This window comes from Dendropsophus ebraccatus, chromosome 2 (genome assembly GCF_027789765.1).
Source record: "Dendropsophus ebraccatus isolate aDenEbr1 chromosome 2, aDenEbr1.pat, whole genome shotgun sequence".
Taxonomy (NCBI): Eukaryota; Metazoa; Chordata; class Amphibia; order Anura; family Hylidae; genus Dendropsophus; species Dendropsophus ebraccatus.
In genome coordinates this window covers 214,086,054-214,103,676 of record NC_091455.1, presented here as the reverse complement: position 1 = coordinate 214,103,676, position 17,623 = coordinate 214,086,054, and the positions used below count along the sequence as shown (strand labels likewise).

General features: G+C 48.4%; 1 protein-coding gene across 5 annotated transcripts in view; it reads left to right on the top strand.

Moving 5' to 3' along the window:
• CDK14 (cyclin dependent kinase 14) overlaps positions 1-17,623 on the top strand; it is a 312,138-nt gene that overhangs the window by 35,957 nt on the left and 258,558 nt on the right. Inside the window, exon 1 of one of the 5 annotated variants that reach the window (XM_069959460.1) lies at positions 15,380-15,696. The exons of the other annotated variants lie outside the window; for them this stretch is intronic. The gene's annotated coding sequence lies outside the window, so the exon portion shown is untranslated. Of the gene's footprint in view, positions 1-15,379; positions 15,697-17,623 lie in introns of those variants that run through there. 5 annotated transcript variants of the gene reach the window in all.

The following is a 17,623-nucleotide window of genomic DNA, read 5'->3' as shown; positions in this document are numbered from 1 at the left end:
TCAAAGGTAGAAGTCCCTGCCCTGTATCCTGAGGGGTGAAATAATGTTAAGCCCAATGAATGTTCACTGTGCTGTAATGTATACTGATGAGAGTACAGAAGCCTCCTGCTTGCTTAACCCTTTGAGGACCAGGCCCAAAATGACCCAGTGGGTGGTGCCAATTTTTATTTTTGCGTTTTTTGTTTTTTTACTTCTCCCCTTCTAAAAGCTCCAGCACTTTCAGTTTTCTATCTACAGGGCCATGTGGGGGCTTGTTGTTTTTTTTTTAGTAGTAGTTTTACTTTGTAATGGCGTCTTTCATTTTACCATAACATGTATGATGGTACCCCAAATATAATATTATTATTATTATTATTTTATTATTATTATTATATAAATTGGTGAAATCGTAAAAAAGAATGTAATATGGTAACGTTTGGGGGGTTCCTGTCTCTAGGTAATGCACTATATGGTAAAAGTGACATGATACCATTATTCTATAGGTCAGTCCGAACACAACCACATGCAGGTTACACAGATTCTATAATGTTGTAATTTTTTTTTTTTTTAAATTAGTAATAAAATGGGCTTAACGCTTATAATGATTTTAGTTTTTCACCTATGGGGCTGTATGAGGTGTCATTTTTGGCGCCATGATCTCTAGTTTTTACTAATACCATATACACTCACCGGCCACTTTATTAGGTACACCTGTCCAACTGCACGTTACCACTTAATTTCTAATCAGCCAATCACATGGCGGCAACTCAGTGCATTTAGGCATGTAGACATGGTCAAGACAATCTCCTGCAGTTCAAACCGAGCATCAGTATGGGGAAGAAAGGTGATTTGAGGGCCTGTGAACGTGGCATGGTTGTTGGTGCCAGAAGGGCTGGTCTGAGTATTTCAGAAACTGCTGATCTACTGGGATTTTCATGCACAACCATCTCTAGGGTTTACAGAGAATGGTCCGAAAAAGAAAAACCATCCAGTGAGCGGCAGTTCTGTGGGCGGAAATGCCTTGTTGATGTCAGAGGAGAATGGGCAGACTGGTTCCAGCTGATAGAAAGGCAACAGTGACTCAAATAGCCAACCGTTACAACCAAGGTAGGCAGAAGAGCATCTCTGAACGCACAGTACGGCCAACTCTGAGCCAGATGGGCTACAGCAGCAGAAGACCACCCGTTACTAGCATGGTGTACCTAATAAAGTGGCCGGTGAGTGTATGTATAGCTCAGATGTTTTGATCACTTTTTATTATTTTTTTTAAATATAATGTAACAATAATAATGTTTATTTTTATATGTTTTTTTATATGCTCTGCTCATTGAGGCTGCCTGTGGCCATAGGCATAGCATTGATCAGTGTAATAGGCGCTCTGCTCATTGAGGCTGCCTGTGGCCATAGGCATAGCATTGATTAGTGTAATAGGTGCTCTGCTCCTTGAGCCTGCCTGTGGCCTGTGGCAGACTCCCTAGAACTCCAGGACGTACAGTTATGCCCAGGGTCGTCAGGTGACAGACACCCATGGCGTAACTGTAAGTCTAGGGTCGTCTAAAGGTAAAGGGAAACTTTTTTTTTTTTCTTTTTTGAGGTGAATTACCCTGCTAAGAGGATTTCCAAATTTTTTGGGTTCAGCAATGTTCTGTGACCCCTCTGCATTTGACACCTGGCGGCTGGAGTAGTTGGTCGTCGCCCTAGGGCTGGCAGCTATCTATGGATACAGCCTAGGGTCAGGGCCGTATTTACCACTAGGCACCCGTGGTCCGGTGCCTAGGGCAGCACCTTGCAGGGGGGCAGCACCAGGGAGCAGGGGGACAGAAAAAACTAAATTTTTATTTTTTATTTTCCCTCCTCCCGTTCAGACTTGCCAGTAAATCTGGTGTCTTTTCCAGGGGGGTGGGGGGTATGGTGGTATTGGTCAGGTCTGGTATCGCCAATAGGTGCGTGAAGATGGGGCATCTTCAGGTTTAGTGCCTAGGGCAGCAGCAGCTGGTAATACAGCCCTGCCTAGGGTGACATCTCCAGCCATTGGAAGTCATATACAGAGAATTCGGGGTCAGAGAAGGTTGCTGAACCTGAACATTTTGTCCACTAAAAAAGCCAAAAACCGGGACGTTCGGGAGACGTTCCCTTTAAATAGTCTGCCAAGAGCGGCTTCATCAAGCAGCAGCTTATTTACTGCATAACAACCAAACCCTGCTGATATGACGGCCTGATGTAAATGTCTGCTGTGCTATATATGTAACACACAGGGGACGGTTCCCCCGGGACGAGCGCCACGCAGACCCAGCTGTGCAGGGACCAAACAGCTGACGCTAAAGAGACACTCAGCACTGCTGACTGACGGACGGACAAGTCTGTATACTGACTGCTGTGAATGAGTCTGTACCCAGGAAAGCAAAGCAGATCCTATGGAGGCTAGACTAACAACGCTGGTAAATCAGATGTATATACTACATACTGCGCTATGGAGGGAAATAGGAAGACCTGCAACTCTGTCGCTGCAGGTACATCAGTAGGTTTATATGTACAGACCTGCTGATAGTATAATAACTTGCATCCCTGGACTGTTCTTCTCCCCCATGGATGTGATCATTTTCTGGTTTTACTTGACATATGTTTCATTTCATATAATTTATCAGTTTACCTATTTTATCTGCACACAACCAACCCTTTAACATGAAAAATGATAGATGTATATTGAGTAGGTGAGCTGGAGGCTTAGGCTGGAAATGGTAAATGAGGTTTTCCAGGGTGTCTGGATCAGTCTCAGGATAGGCCACCAACATTTAATGGTTGGGGTGCCAACACCTGTCTCCTAGTTAATAAGCTGTGACCACATAGACTCAGTGAAACAGAGCAGGAAGCAGACAGCGCCGTACATTGTATAGTGGCCAGGTTGTGTTACTACGGCTCGGATCTCATTCACTTTAATGGGATCCGCAAGAACCGAGCTTGGCTGCTACACAATGTCCAGGGCTGTCGCCTTCCTGCTCTGTTTCCCTGTGTGTATTTTGGTGGTAAATAGCAGGAGTGATATTAATGACACATCGCTAGGATAGACCATCAATAGGGAAACATGAAATGACATCCATAACATTTTAGTGAATGGCTTTTTCAGTTGAGGGTTATGAAGGGGGAGATCTATCAAACATGGTGTAAAGTGAGACTGGCTCAGTTGCCCCTAGCAACCGATCAGATTCCACCTTTCATTTTAAAAAGAGTCTGTGAGGAATGAAAGGTGGAATCTGATTGGTTGCCGGGGGCGACTGAGCCAGTTTCACTTTACACCATGTTTGATAAATCTCCCCCCTTCATAACCCTATTACACATACTGTCCACCTACTTTTGGACCACCCTTACAGACTCTATATGGGGGACCCTCCTTACAGACTCTATATGGGGGGACCCTCCTTACAGACTCTATATGGGGGACCCTCCTTACAGACTCTATATAGGGCACCCTCCTTACAGGCTGTATATAGGGCACCCTCCTTACAGACTCTATATAGGGCACCCTCCTTACAGGCTGTATATAGGGCACCCTCCTTACAGGCTGTATATGAGGAGACCCTCCTTACAGGCTGTATATAGGGCACCCACCTTACAGACTCTATATAGGGCACCCTCCTTACAGGCTGTATATGGGGGACCCTCCTTACAGGCTGTATATAGGGCACCCTCCTTACAGACTCTATATAGGGCACCCTCCTTACAGGCTGTATATGGGGGACCCTCCTTACAGGCTGTATATGGGGGACCCTCCTTACAGGCTGTATATAGGGCACCCTCCTTACAGACTCTATATAGGGCACCCTCCTTACAGGCTGTATATAGGGCACCCTCCTTACAGGCTGTATATGAGGAGACCCTCCTTACAGGCTGTATATGAGGGGACCCTCCTTACAGGCTGTATATGAGGGGACCCACCTTACAGGCTGTATATAGGGCACCCTCCTTACAGGCTGTATATAGGGCACCCTCCTTACAGGCTGTATATGAGGAGACCCTCCTTACAGGCTGTATATGAGGAGACCCTCCTTACAGGCTGTATATAGGGCACCCTCCTTACAGGCTGTATATGGGGGACCCTCCTTACAGGCTGTATATAGGACACCCACCTTACAGGCTGTATATGGGGGACCCTCCTTACAGACTCTATATGGGGGACCCTCCTTACAGGCTGTATATAGGGCACCCTCCTTACAGGCTGTATATGGGAGACCCTCCTTACAGGCTGTATATGGGGCACCCTCCTTACAGGCTGTATATAGGGCACCCTCCTTACAGGCTGTATATGGGAGACCCTCCTTACAGGCTGTATATGGGGCACCCTCCTTACAGGCTGTATATGGGGCACCCTCCTTACAGGCTGTATATGAGGGGACCCTCCTTACAGGCTGTATATGGGGGACCCTCCTTACAGGCTGTATATGGGGGACCCTCCTTACAGGCTGTATATGAGGAGACCCTCCTTACAGGCTGTATATGAGGAGACCCTCCTTACAGGCTGTATATGGGGGACCCTCCTTACAGGCTGTATATGAGGAGACCCTCCTTACAGGCTGTATATGGGGCACCCTCCTTACAGGCTGTATATGGGGCACCCTCCTTACAGGCTGTATATGGGGGACCCTCCTTACAGGCTGTATATGAGGAGACCCTCCTTACAGGCTGTATATGAGGAGACCCTCCTTACAGGCTGTATATGGGGGACCCTCCTTACAGGCTGTATATGAGGAGACCCTCCTTACAGGCTGTATATGGGGCACCCTCCTTACAGGCTGTATATGGGGCACCCTCCTTACAGGCTGTATATGGGGGACCATCCTTTCATGCGCTATATGGGGGGACCCTCCTTACAGCCTCTATATGGGGAACCCTCCTTACAGACTCTATGGGGTCTTATTCTACTAATATGGGGCAGAACCCCCCTTGTAATAATGTGACATCACTGTGGAGGAGCAGATGGATTTATTACACGACAAACGCTCCAGTTATTCTGTGTATGTTCTGTAGCTCGGCAGGTTAAGACCTTGTGTGTGTGTATATATATATGAAATTCCAGAAGTCAATGGGGACCCCCCCCCCCCCCCCCCCCCCGCCGACTCAATGAGCGCCTGACAATACAAATAATACAGTAAAAATAGCATAAAGGGGTATACTAATATAACTGCACGCCCTATATGTCTCTTTGCTCTCCTCTGGAGCCGCCATCATTAATTAACATTGGGGGTCCGGCCGGGCGGCGGGATAGAGTTGCTCTCAATTAAAGTAAACTGCTGGAATAATCCCTCACCTGTCGCAGCTGCCATTCTCCTATGTGAAGTATATTAATAGGATTTATGTGCTGATAGACATCTCTGCAGCATGAGACCCTCCACTCCCACCCATAATCCCCACACTACTTAGGATACATATATACTGGAGAGAGTCTGTGCTAAGAATGGGGCCAGGCTCATCAGTCATTCTCAGGATTTGCTGTTTAATGTCGGCCAACTGTGGGAAATCCCATAACTGGGAGGATAAAAGGATCCGGGTCTGTAACAGGCCAAAACTGAGAAATCCTGTATTATACTCCAGAGCTGCACTCACTATTCTGCTGGTGGCGTCACTGTGTACATACATTACATTACTGATCCTGAGTTACATCCTGTATTATATCCCAAAGCTGCACTCACTATTCTGCTGGTGGGGTCACTGTGTACATACAGGATGTAACTCAGGATCAGTAATGTAATGTATGTACACAGTGACCCCACCAGCAGAATAGTGAGTGCAGCTCTGGGGTATAATACAGGATGTAACTCAGGATCAGTAATGTAATGTATTATACCCCAGAGCTGCACTCACTATTCTGCTGGTGGGGTCACTGTGTACATACATTACTGATCCTGAGCTACATCCTGTATTATACCCCAGAGCTGCACTCACTATTCTGCTGGTGGGGTCACTGTGTATATACATTACATTACTGATCCTGAGTTACATCCTGTATTATACTCACTATTCTGCTAATGGGGTCACTGTGTACATACATTACTGATCCTGAGTTACATCCTGTATTATACCCCAGAGCTGTGCTGACTATTCTGCTGGTGGGGTCACTGTGTACATACATTACTGATCCTGAGTTACATGCTGTATTACACTCCAGAGCTGTGCTCACTATTCTGCTGGTGGGGTCACTGTGTACATACATTACATTACTGATCCTGTACAGGATAGTGGTGCAACAAATGTGGTAATGTGCTCTACCAGAACTTGTGAGAAGAAATACTTGAAAGATACTTGAGAAGAAAAGAATACTAGTGCCTGTGTTTCGACCTGAATGTCGCTAAAACCTCCTTCTGCCCTGTGTCAGGTTACCCGTCCTACGAGGGTGACACAAGCCCCAGTCTTGGTTACCTGAGTGTAGCTAAGTGCCGAGTATGTCCCGGTGTCCCCTGTGCTGCGAGATAGAGTACATAGGCCTTGGATACGGCTGCTTTGCTCTATCCGGGTCAGTTTATCTGTCTGGGATACCGCCCTGCTCTGTATAGAGGGGTTCTCGGCGTGGGCTGGGGTATATCCTGACTTGTCCTCTTGTTGTTGTAGCTGTTTAGCACTGCATCTTGTCTATAGTGAGAGCTTTATGGTGCGTTCACACCTACAGGATCTGCAGCAGATTTTCTGCAGCAGATTTCATTTAAATAACTGAACACAGCATCAAATCTGCTGCAGATCCTGTAGGTGTGAACGCACCCTCAAGAAAGAAAGTCTCTGCGTTCTCCATACGTGTGTGTCCGCACTACCACAGCTAGACTACACTGCACTCTTGTGTTGTGTATGTAAAGAGTGCAGGGATAGGTAGAAACAGAAAAGCATCTCTCATTGGTGCAGAGAATCGCATAACTAGACAGTAACCCTATGGTGACTACAGCTGTGCAACATATACAAGACTTGACACAGTGACATCTAATGGAAAAACTCGTACACAACTTCATTGCCACTTTAGAGTACAAGGTTTTTGCGGCGGGTGTTCAGATTAGAAATACCCATTGTGGGACACTACATCCTGTATTAGACTTCAGAGCTGCAGTCACTATTCTGCTGATGGGGTCTCTGTGTACATACATTACTGATCCTGAGTTAGTTCTGTAAATTGTCCCCATGTGCGGCAGATCTTCCAGTGTTAGTAATCAGGGTTATTACCTTCGGTCCCTATATTGGGCTTCTCCTCGGCCGGGATCTCCGCAGATCGGTATCTAACTTCATTTCTTTCTAACATCACTAATTACTTTCCTGCTGAGTGAGAAGAAAACTCGAATGGATCCTGATTAACTGGATCAATCACCGTAATATTACAGCCGACCCCCGTGACCTCTGATCAGGAAGGAACCTGGGAACTGACAATACACAGTGATGTCACAGTACAGGGATAATACACACAGTGATGTCACAGTACAGGTGGGATAATACACAGTGATGTCACAGTACAGGGGGGATAATACACACAGTGATGTCACAGTGCAGGGATAATATACAGTGATGTCACAGTACAGGGATAATATACAGTGATGTCACAGTACAGGGATAATACACATAGTGATGTCACAGTACAGGGGGGATAATACACACAGTGATGTCACAGTACAGGGGGATAATACACACAGTGATGTCACAGTACAGGGATAATACACACAGTGATGTCACAGTACAGGGGGGATAATACACACAGTGATGTAACAGGACAGGGGGGATAATACACACAGTGATGTCACAGTACAGGGGGATAATACACACAGTAATGTCACAGTACAGGGATAATACACACAGTAATGTCACAGTACAGGGGGGATAATACACACAGTGATGTCACAGTACAGGGATAATACACACAGTAATGTCACAGTACAGGGGGGATAATACACACAGTGATGTCACAGTACAGGGGGATAATACACACAGTAATGTCACAGTACAGGGATAATACACACAGTAATGTCACAGTACAGGGATAATACACACAGTAATGTCACAGTACAGGGATAATACACACAGTGATGTCACAGTACAGGGATAATACACACAGTGATGTCACAGTACAGGGATAATACACACAGTGATGTCACAGTACAGGGATAATACACACAGTGATGTCACAGTACAGGGATAATACACAGTGATGTCACAGTACAGGGGGGATAATACACACAGTGATGTCACAGTACAGGGAAATTACACATAGTGATGTAACAGTACAGGGATAATACACAGTGATGTCACAGTACAGGGATAATACACACAGTGATGTCACAGTACAGGGATAATACACACAGTGATGTCACAGTACAGGGATAATACACACAGTGATGTCACAGTACAGGGATAATACACAGTGATGTCACAGTACAGGGGGGATAATACACACAGTGATGTCACAGTACAGGGAAATTACACATAGTGATGTCACAGTACAGGGATAATACACAGTGATGTCACAGTACAGGCAGGGGTGATTCTAGCCTCTCTGCTGCCCGAGGCGAACTATAGAATGACGCCCCCCCCCCCCCCCCGGTCAATCCGCCCACTTAATAATCCACTACTGCCCCCCCCCCCACTGCTGTCCCCAATAAACATAATGTTTGGTCCCTTGCTGCACAGAGGATGTCAGGAGAGGAGGGGGCTGACTTTATAGGAGAGGTCCCAGCAGCACAGAGGATGTCAGGAGAGGAGGGGGCTAATCCTATAGGAGAGGTCCCAGCAGCACAGAGGATGTCAGGAGATGAGGGTGCTAATCCTATAGGAGAGGTCCCAGCAGCACAGAGGATGTCAGGAGAGGAGGGTGCTAATCCTATAGGAGAAGTCCCAGCAGCACAGAGGATGTCAGGAGAGGAGGGTGCTGATCTTTTAGGAGATGGTCCCCCTCTTCCCCCCTTATAGATGGTCCCCCTCTTCCCCCCCTTATAGATGGTCCCCTCTCCCTTATAGATGGTCCCCCTCTCCCCCCCTTATAGATGGTCCCCCTCTCCCCCCTCCCTTATAGATGGTCCCCCTCTCCCCCCCTCCCTTATAGATGGTCCCCCTCTTTCCCCTCCCTTATAGATGGTCCCCCTCTTCCCCCCTTATAGATGGTCCCCCTCTTCCCCCCCCTTATAGTTGGTCCCCCTCTTCCCTCTCTCCCCCCCCTTATAGATGGTCCCCCTCTCCCCCCCCCTTATAGATGGTCCCCCTCTCCCCCCCCCCCTTATAGATGGTCCCCCTCTTCCCTCTCCCCCCCTTATAGATGGTCCCCCTCTTTCCCCCCTCCCTTATAGATGGTCCCCTTCCCCCCCTATAGATGGTCCCCCTCTTCCCTCTCTTCCTCCCTTATAGATGGCCCCCCCCTTATAGATCGTCCCCCTCTTTCCCCCCTCCCTTATAGATCGTCCCCTCTTTCCCCCCTCCCTTATAGATGGTCCCCCTCTTTCCCCCCTCCCTTATAGATGGTCCCCCTCTTTCCCCCCTCCCTTATAGATGGTCCCCTTCCCCCCCTACCTTATAGATGGTCCCCCTCTTTCCCCCCTCCCTTATAGATGGTCCCCTTCCCCCCCTACCTTATAGATGGTCCCCCTCTTTCCCCCCTCCCTTATAGATGGTCCCCTTCCCCCCCCTATAGATAGTCCCCCTCTTCCCTCTCCCCCTCCCTTATAGATGGTCCCCCCCCTTATAGATGGTCCCCCCTTATAGATCGTCCCCCTCTTTCCCCCCTCCCTTATAGATCGTCCCCCTCTTTCCACCCTACCTTATAGATGGTCCCCCTCTCCCCCCCCCCCCCTGCACAGCAGATAAAACAAAAACAAAAAACAGCACACAACTCACCTACCCTCCGTTCCCCCGTCGAGCCTCTCTGGTCTGGTCCCGGCTGATGTGCGGCTGCCCGGGGTGTCCCGTCCTGTCCCCGGCAGCGCGCGCATCACAGAGCTCCCCGTGCGCCTGTGACTTCCGGCGCACAGGGAGCTCTCTGATGCGCGTGCTGCCGGGGACAGGACGGGACACCCCCGGCAGCCGCACATCACCCGGGGGACTAAGGCTGCATTCCCACGTTCCGTGATCCTGACGGATCACGGACGTGGAATGCATGTACTGGAGCCCCCCCCGCGCCCGGGCAGTATCTGTAATGAGATGCTGTGAGCGGGGGGGACTGTATTCATAAGCGCCGCGCTGTAGTATCAGCACGGCGCGGCTGATTTAGTACAGCGGGGCGCTTATGAATACAGTCTCCCCCGCTCACAGCATCTCATTACAGATACTGCCCGGGCGCGGGGGGACTCCAGTACATGGTACAATCAGTGGCGGATTATAATGTGGGCGGCCGCCCGAACCACTCATATTATAATCTGCCACTGAATGCCGCCAGAGCCGTTTTAATACATTGGTGGGCCCAGTGCACAGCCCTCAAGAGTGGCCCCCCCCCTTACCTTTCTGCACATTGTATAATGTACTGAATTTGCCCCCACACTGTATCAAGAGCCCCAATACATACAGTAGTTACCTTATAACACTATTTCCACAATACAGTGATTACATATTACATAAAAACTGCACTAAACAAAACAGAAAGATATCACCAATGATACCATTACATAATACCGCCACATCATGACCCCTAACACTACAATCCTATAACAGAGTGCAGTTACATCCAGTGACTCACCGGGGGTGTTTTCTCCAATCAGAGTCTGTCACCTTTTCTTTTTCTCTCCATCCAGCCTGGGCCACCTTGAAGTCTTCTCCTGGCTGTGAATCTTCTCTCCAGAATCTGCCAGACAAATATTTTAGGCTCCAACACATCCAGTAGTTAGGTCCCTTGTACCCCTATACAGTAGTTACACCCCTCTGTACCCCTACATAGTTACACCCCTCTGTGCCTCCATAGTTTTAAGGTGTCCCTGTAGTATATAGACCCTCATGTGCTCCTCCAGTTATATACAGCCCTCCTGTGCGCTCCCCCATTAGTATATAGCCCCCCTGTGCACTCTCCCCAGTAGTATATAGCCCCCCTGTGCTCTCCCACAATAGTATATAGCCCCCCTGTGCTCTCCCACAATAGTATATAGCCCCCCTGTGCTCTCCCCCAATAGTATATAGTCCCCCTGTGCTCTCCAATAGTATATAGACCCCTATGCTCTCCCACAATAGTATATAGCCCCCCTGTGCTCTCCCCCAATAGTATATAGCCCCCCTGTGCTCCCCCCAATAGTATATAGCCCCCTGTGCTCTCCCCAATAGTATATAGCCCCCCTGTGCTCTCCATAATATATAGCCCCCCTGTGCTCTCCCCCATAGTATATAGACCCCTGTGCTCCTCAATATGATATAGCTCCCTGTGCTCACCAATAGTATATACCTCCCCTGTGCTCCCCAATAGTATATAGTCCCCTGTGCTCCCCAATAGTATATAGCTCCCCAGTGCTCCCCCATAGTATATATTCCCCTGTGCTCCCCCATAGTATATAGCCCCTCTGTGCTCCCCAGTAGTATATAGCCCCCTGTGCTCCCCAGTAGTATATAGCCCCCTGTGCTCCCCAGTAGTATATAGCTCCCCTGTGCTCCCCAGTAGTATATAGCTCCCCTGTGCTCCCCAGTAGTATATAGCTCCCCTGTGCTCCCCATAGTATATAGCTCCCCTGTGCTCCCCCATAGTATATAGCCCCCTGTGCTCCCCCATAGTATATAGCCCCCCTGTGCTCCCCCATAGTATATAGCCCCCTGTGCTCCCCCATAGTATATAGATTCCCTGTGCTCCCCATAGTATATAGACCCCTGTGCTCCCCAGTAGTATATAGTCCCCTGTGCTCTCCCATAGTATATAGGTCCCCTGTGCTCCCCCATAGTATATAGCTCCCCTGTGCTCCCCCATAGTATATAGCCCCCTGTGCTCCCCCATAGTATATAGCCCCCTGTGCTCCCCCATAGTATATAGCTCCCCTGTGCTCCCCCATAGTATATAGCCCCCTGTGCCCCCCATAGTATATAGCCCCCTGTGCTCCCCCATAGTATATAGCCCCCTGTGCTCCCCCATAGTATATAGCCCCCTGTCCTCCCCCATAGTATATAGACCCCTGTGCTCCCCCATAGTATATAGCCCCCTGTGCTCCCCCATAGTATATAGCCCCCTGTGCCCCCCCATAGTATATAGCCCCCTGTGCCCCCCCCCATAGTATATAGCTCCCCTGTGCTCCCCAGTAGTATATAGCCCCCTGTGCTCCCCCATAGTATATAGCCCCCTGTCCTCCCCTATAGTATATAGCCCCGTCCTCCCCCATAGTATATAGCCCCCTGTGCCCCCCCTAAACCCCCCCCCCCGCCCCCCTTCGTAGTATATAGCTCCCCCTCCCATATAACATTGAAAAAAAACAAACACTGTTACTCACCTGGGTCCACGCGTTCCTCTTCTCTTCCCTCCTGTGGCCGCACTTCCGGCGGTCACAAGAGGCTGCACTCCCCTTACCCTCGCGCCGACGCTCCAGTGACGTCGGGCGCTAGAGGGAGAGCGCGGCCTCTTGTGACCGCAGGAAGTGCGGCCACAAGAGTGACTGACAGGGAGGGAGCCAATGGCTCTCTCTCTGTCAGTGTTGCTGCTGCTGCAGCGCTGAAGCGCCGCAGCAGCAGCGGGCGGGGGCAGCGGCGGACGGGGGGGCCCTGCAGGGGGCGCCATGGAGGGGTAAGTAGATTACCCATCCATGGCGCTCCCCCCTGACAGGCTGGTGGCCGGAGCCCTGTGCGACCGCATTGGTCGCACATAGCAACGGCCGGCCTGCTCGGGGGGGGGCCCCTTTAACCAGTGGGCCCGGTGCACGTGCACCATGTGCCCTCTGGTTAAAGCGGCCCTGAATGCCGCCCCCATGAAGATAGCTGGTGGCGCCGCCTGAGGCAGACGACTCAGGTCGCCTCATCATTGCGGCGCCCCTGAGTACAGGGATAATACAGTGATGTCACAGTACAGGGGGGATAATACACACAGTGATGTCACAGTACAGGGGCGATAATACACACAGTGATGTAACAGTACAGGGGGGATAATACACACAGTGATGTCACAGTACAGGGATAATACACAGTGATGTCACAGTACAGGGATAATACAGTGATGTCACAGTACAGGGATAATACACACAGTGATGTCACAGTACAGGGAAATTACACATAGTGATGTAACAGTACAGGGGGGGATAATACACAGTGATGTCACAGAACAGGGGGGATAATACACACAGTGATGTCACAGTACAGGGATAATACACAGTGATGTCACAGTACAGGGATAATACACACAGTGATGTCACAGTACAGGGAAATTACACACAGTGATGTCACAGTACAGGGGGGGATAATACACACAGTGATGTCACAGTACAGGGATAATACAGTGATGTCACAGTACAGGGATAATACACACAGTGATGTCACAGTACAGGGAAATTACACACAGTGATGTCACAGTACAGGGGGGGATAATACACAGTGATGTCACAGAACAGGGGGGATAATACACAGTGATGTCACAGTACAGGGATAATACACAGTGATGTCACAGTACAGGGATAATACAGTGATGTCACAGTACAGGGATAATACACACAGTGATGTCACAGTACATGGATACTACACACACTGATGTCACCGTACAGGGATAATACACACAGTGATGTCACAGTACAGGGATAATACACACAGTGATGTCACAGTACAGGGATAATATACAGTGATGTCACAGTACAGGGGGGATAATACACACAGTGATGTCACAGTACAGGGGGGATAATACACACAGTGATGTCACAGTACAGGGATAATACACACAGTGATGTCACAGTACAGGGATAATACACACAGTGATGTCACAGTACAGGGGGGATACTACACACAGTGATGTCACAGTACAGGGTTGATGGTGTATACTGATATAATTATAGTCATGCTCAGTGGCCCCATGGCAGCTGCTCCCCTGTTACTTCCCCCGCTGCTAGCAGGCCCTGTCATATACACCTGCACACCCTCTTACACAACTCCATTCTGAGGACTGAAGTCAGCAAACCAGCGTAATGTGACCACTCTCCTAATCATCGTCTCTTGGGAAGCAGGATGGCATCCAATCTGATCCATCCTACTCTCCCAGGCTCCTGAATGTCGCACCTGTTCGTTTGCTGATCCTGAGCAGCTGGATATATCACCCCCCCTTGTGTATACTGTCACAGTGTATATCCCCCCCTGTATACTGTCACAGTGTATATATCCCCCCCGCTGTATACTGTCACAGTGTATATATCCCCCCCTGTATACTGTCACTGTGTATATATCCCCCCCTGTATACTGTCACTGTGTATATATCCCCCCCCCCCGTATACTGTCACTGTATATATATCCCCCCTGTATACTGTCACAGTGTATATATCCCCCTGTATACTGTCACAGTGTATATATCCCCCCGCTGTATACTGTCACAGTGTATATATCCCCCCCCGTATACTGTCACTGTATATACCCCCCCTGTATACTGTCACTGTATATACCCCCCCTGTATACTGTCACTGTATATACCCCCCCTGTATACTGTCACAGTGTATATATCCCCCTGTATACTGTCACAGTGTATATATCCCCCTGTATACTGTCACAGTGTATAGATCCCCCCCTGTATACTGTCAGTGTATATCCCCCCCTGTATACTGTCACAGTGTATATATCCCCCCCCGTATACTGTCACTGTATATACCCCCCCTGTATACTGTCACTGTATATACCCCCCTGTATACTGTCAGTGTATATATCCCCCTGTATACTGTCACAGTGTATATATCCCCCCGCTGTATACTGTCACAGTGTATATATCCCCCCCCCGTATACTGTCACTGTATATATCCCCCCTGTATACTGTCACAGTGTATATATCCCCCCTGTATACTGTCACAGTGTATATATCCCCCTGTATACTGTCACAGTGTATATATCCCCCATGCTGTATACTGTCACAGTGTATATATCCCCCACCGTATACTGTCACTGTATATACCCCCCCTGTATACTGTCAGTGTATATACCCCCCCCCGTATACTGTCACTGTGTATATACCCCCCCCCGTATACTGTCACTGTGTATATATCCCCCCTGTATACTGTCAGTGTATATATCCCCCCTGTATACTGTCACTGTATATATCCCCCCCTGTATACAGTCACTGTGTATATACCCCCCCCCCCCCCCCCCCCCCCCCCTGTATACTGTCACTGTGTATATATCCATCTCCCGGCGCCGCTGGCTGATTCCATTCTGTCCAGTCTGTGTTTCTGTGTAGCGGTCGCTGTCCGCTCAGGTGGCCGGCAGGGAGGTGGTCGGCAGCAGGGAGGTGGTCGGCAGCAGGGAGGTGGTCGGCCATGGGCTGATGGATGTGGTTCGTGCAGACGTGATTCCAGGGAATCCTCGGAGAATGTCCTCGTCTCCCGGCGCCGCCTGTCTCCCCCCCTCTCCCCTCCCGCCCGGTAGTAACGTCCGCTCCCCGCTCCCCGCCAGCAGCATGGACGGAATGGATTAGCTGGATGACACCGGCCTGGCTGCTGCCGCCTCCTCCGTGCTCCCTCCGTGCTGTGCCCCCGCCGAGCTGTACCGTACACCCTCCGTGCTGTGCCCCCGCCGAGCTGTACCGTACACCGGGCTGTAGATGAAGCATCCAGTTAGGAGCTCGGCACCGCGGTGAGTGACCATGTATCCCGGTGCCCGCACCCCGCACCGTGCACACAGCACACACACCGGAGCACCGCCGCCGCCGCCATGCAGGATAGTGGGGAGAGAGATGGGGGGTCCCGGGGGTCTAACCTCACGGAAACCTCCCGGCACCGAACTGCGACCAATCTCTGACATACATCTGCATACACGGTCATCCGGGGATGGAGGGGACCCCTTTAGTCCCTGACCCAAGGGACATAGCCCGACACTATGGCCGGGACTGCGGGGACACTATGGCCGGGACTGCGGGGACACTATGGCCGGGACTGCGGGGACACTATGGCCGGGACTGCGGGGACACTATGGCCGGGACTGCGGGGACACTATGGCCGGGACTGCGGGGACACTATGGCCGGGACTGCGGGGACACTATGGCCGGGACTGCGGGGACACTATGGCCGGGACTGCATGCATAGTCTTCTATATAGTGTATGCATAGTCTTCTATATAGTGTATGCATAGTCTTCTATATAGTGTATGCATAGTCTTCTATATAGTGTATGCATAGTCTTCTATGTAGTGTATGCATAGTCTTCTATGTAGTGTATGCATAGTCTTCTATATAGTGTATGCATAGTCCTATATAGTGTATGCATAGTCTCCTATATAGTGTATGCATAGTCTTCTATATAGTGTATGCATAGTCCTATATAGTGTATGCATAGTCCTATATAGTGTATGCATAGTCTCCTATATAGTGTATGCATAGTCTTCTATATAGTGTATGCATAGTCTTCTATATAGTGTATGCATAGTCCTATATAGTGTATGCATAGTCTTCTATATAGTGTATACATAGTCTTCTATATAGTGTATGCATAGTCCTATATAGTGTATGCATAGTCTTCTATATAGTGTATGCATAGTCTTCTATATAGTGTATGCATAGTCTTCTATATAGTGTATGCATAGTCTCCTATATAGTGTATGCATAGCCTTCTATATAGTGTATGCATAGTCTTCTATATAGTGTATGCATAGTCTTCTATATAGTGTATGCATAGTCTTCTATATAGTGTATGCATAGTCTTCTATATAGTGTATACATAGTCTTCTATATAGTGTATGCATAGTCTTCTATATAGTGTATGCATAGTCTTCTATATAGTGTATGCATAGGCTTCTATATAGTGTATGCATAGTCTTCTATATAGTGTATGCATAGTCTTCTATATAGTGTATGCATAGTCTTCTATATAGTGTATGCATAGTCTTCTATGTAGTGTATGCATAGTCTTCTATGTAGTGTATGCATAGTCTTCTATATAGTGTATGCATAGTCCTATATAGTGTATGCATAGTCTCCTATATAGTGTATGCATAGTCTTCTATATAGTGTATGCATAGTCCTATATAGTGTATGCATAGTCCTATATAGTGTATGCATAGTCTCCTATATAGTGTATGCATAGTCTTCTATATAGTGTATGCATAGTCTTCTATATAGTGTATGCATAGTCCTATATAGTGTATGCATAGTCTTCTATATAGTGTATACATAGTCTTCTATATAGTGTATGCATAGTCCTATATAGTGTATGCATAGTCTTCTATATAGTGTATGCATAGTCTTCTATATAGTGTATGCATAGTCTTCTATATAGTGTATGCATAGTCTCCTATATAGTGTATGCATAGCCTTCTATATAGTGTATGCATAGTCTTCTATATAGTGTATGCATAGTCTTCTATATAGTGGATGCATAGTCTTCTATATAGTGGATGCATAGTCTTCTATATAGTGGATGCATAGTCCTATATAGTGGATGCATAGTCCTATATAGTGTATGCATAGTCTTCTATATAGTGTATGCATAGCCTTCTATATAGTGTATGCAGTCTCCTATATAGTGTATGCATAGTCTTCTATATAGTGTATGCATAGTCTTCTATA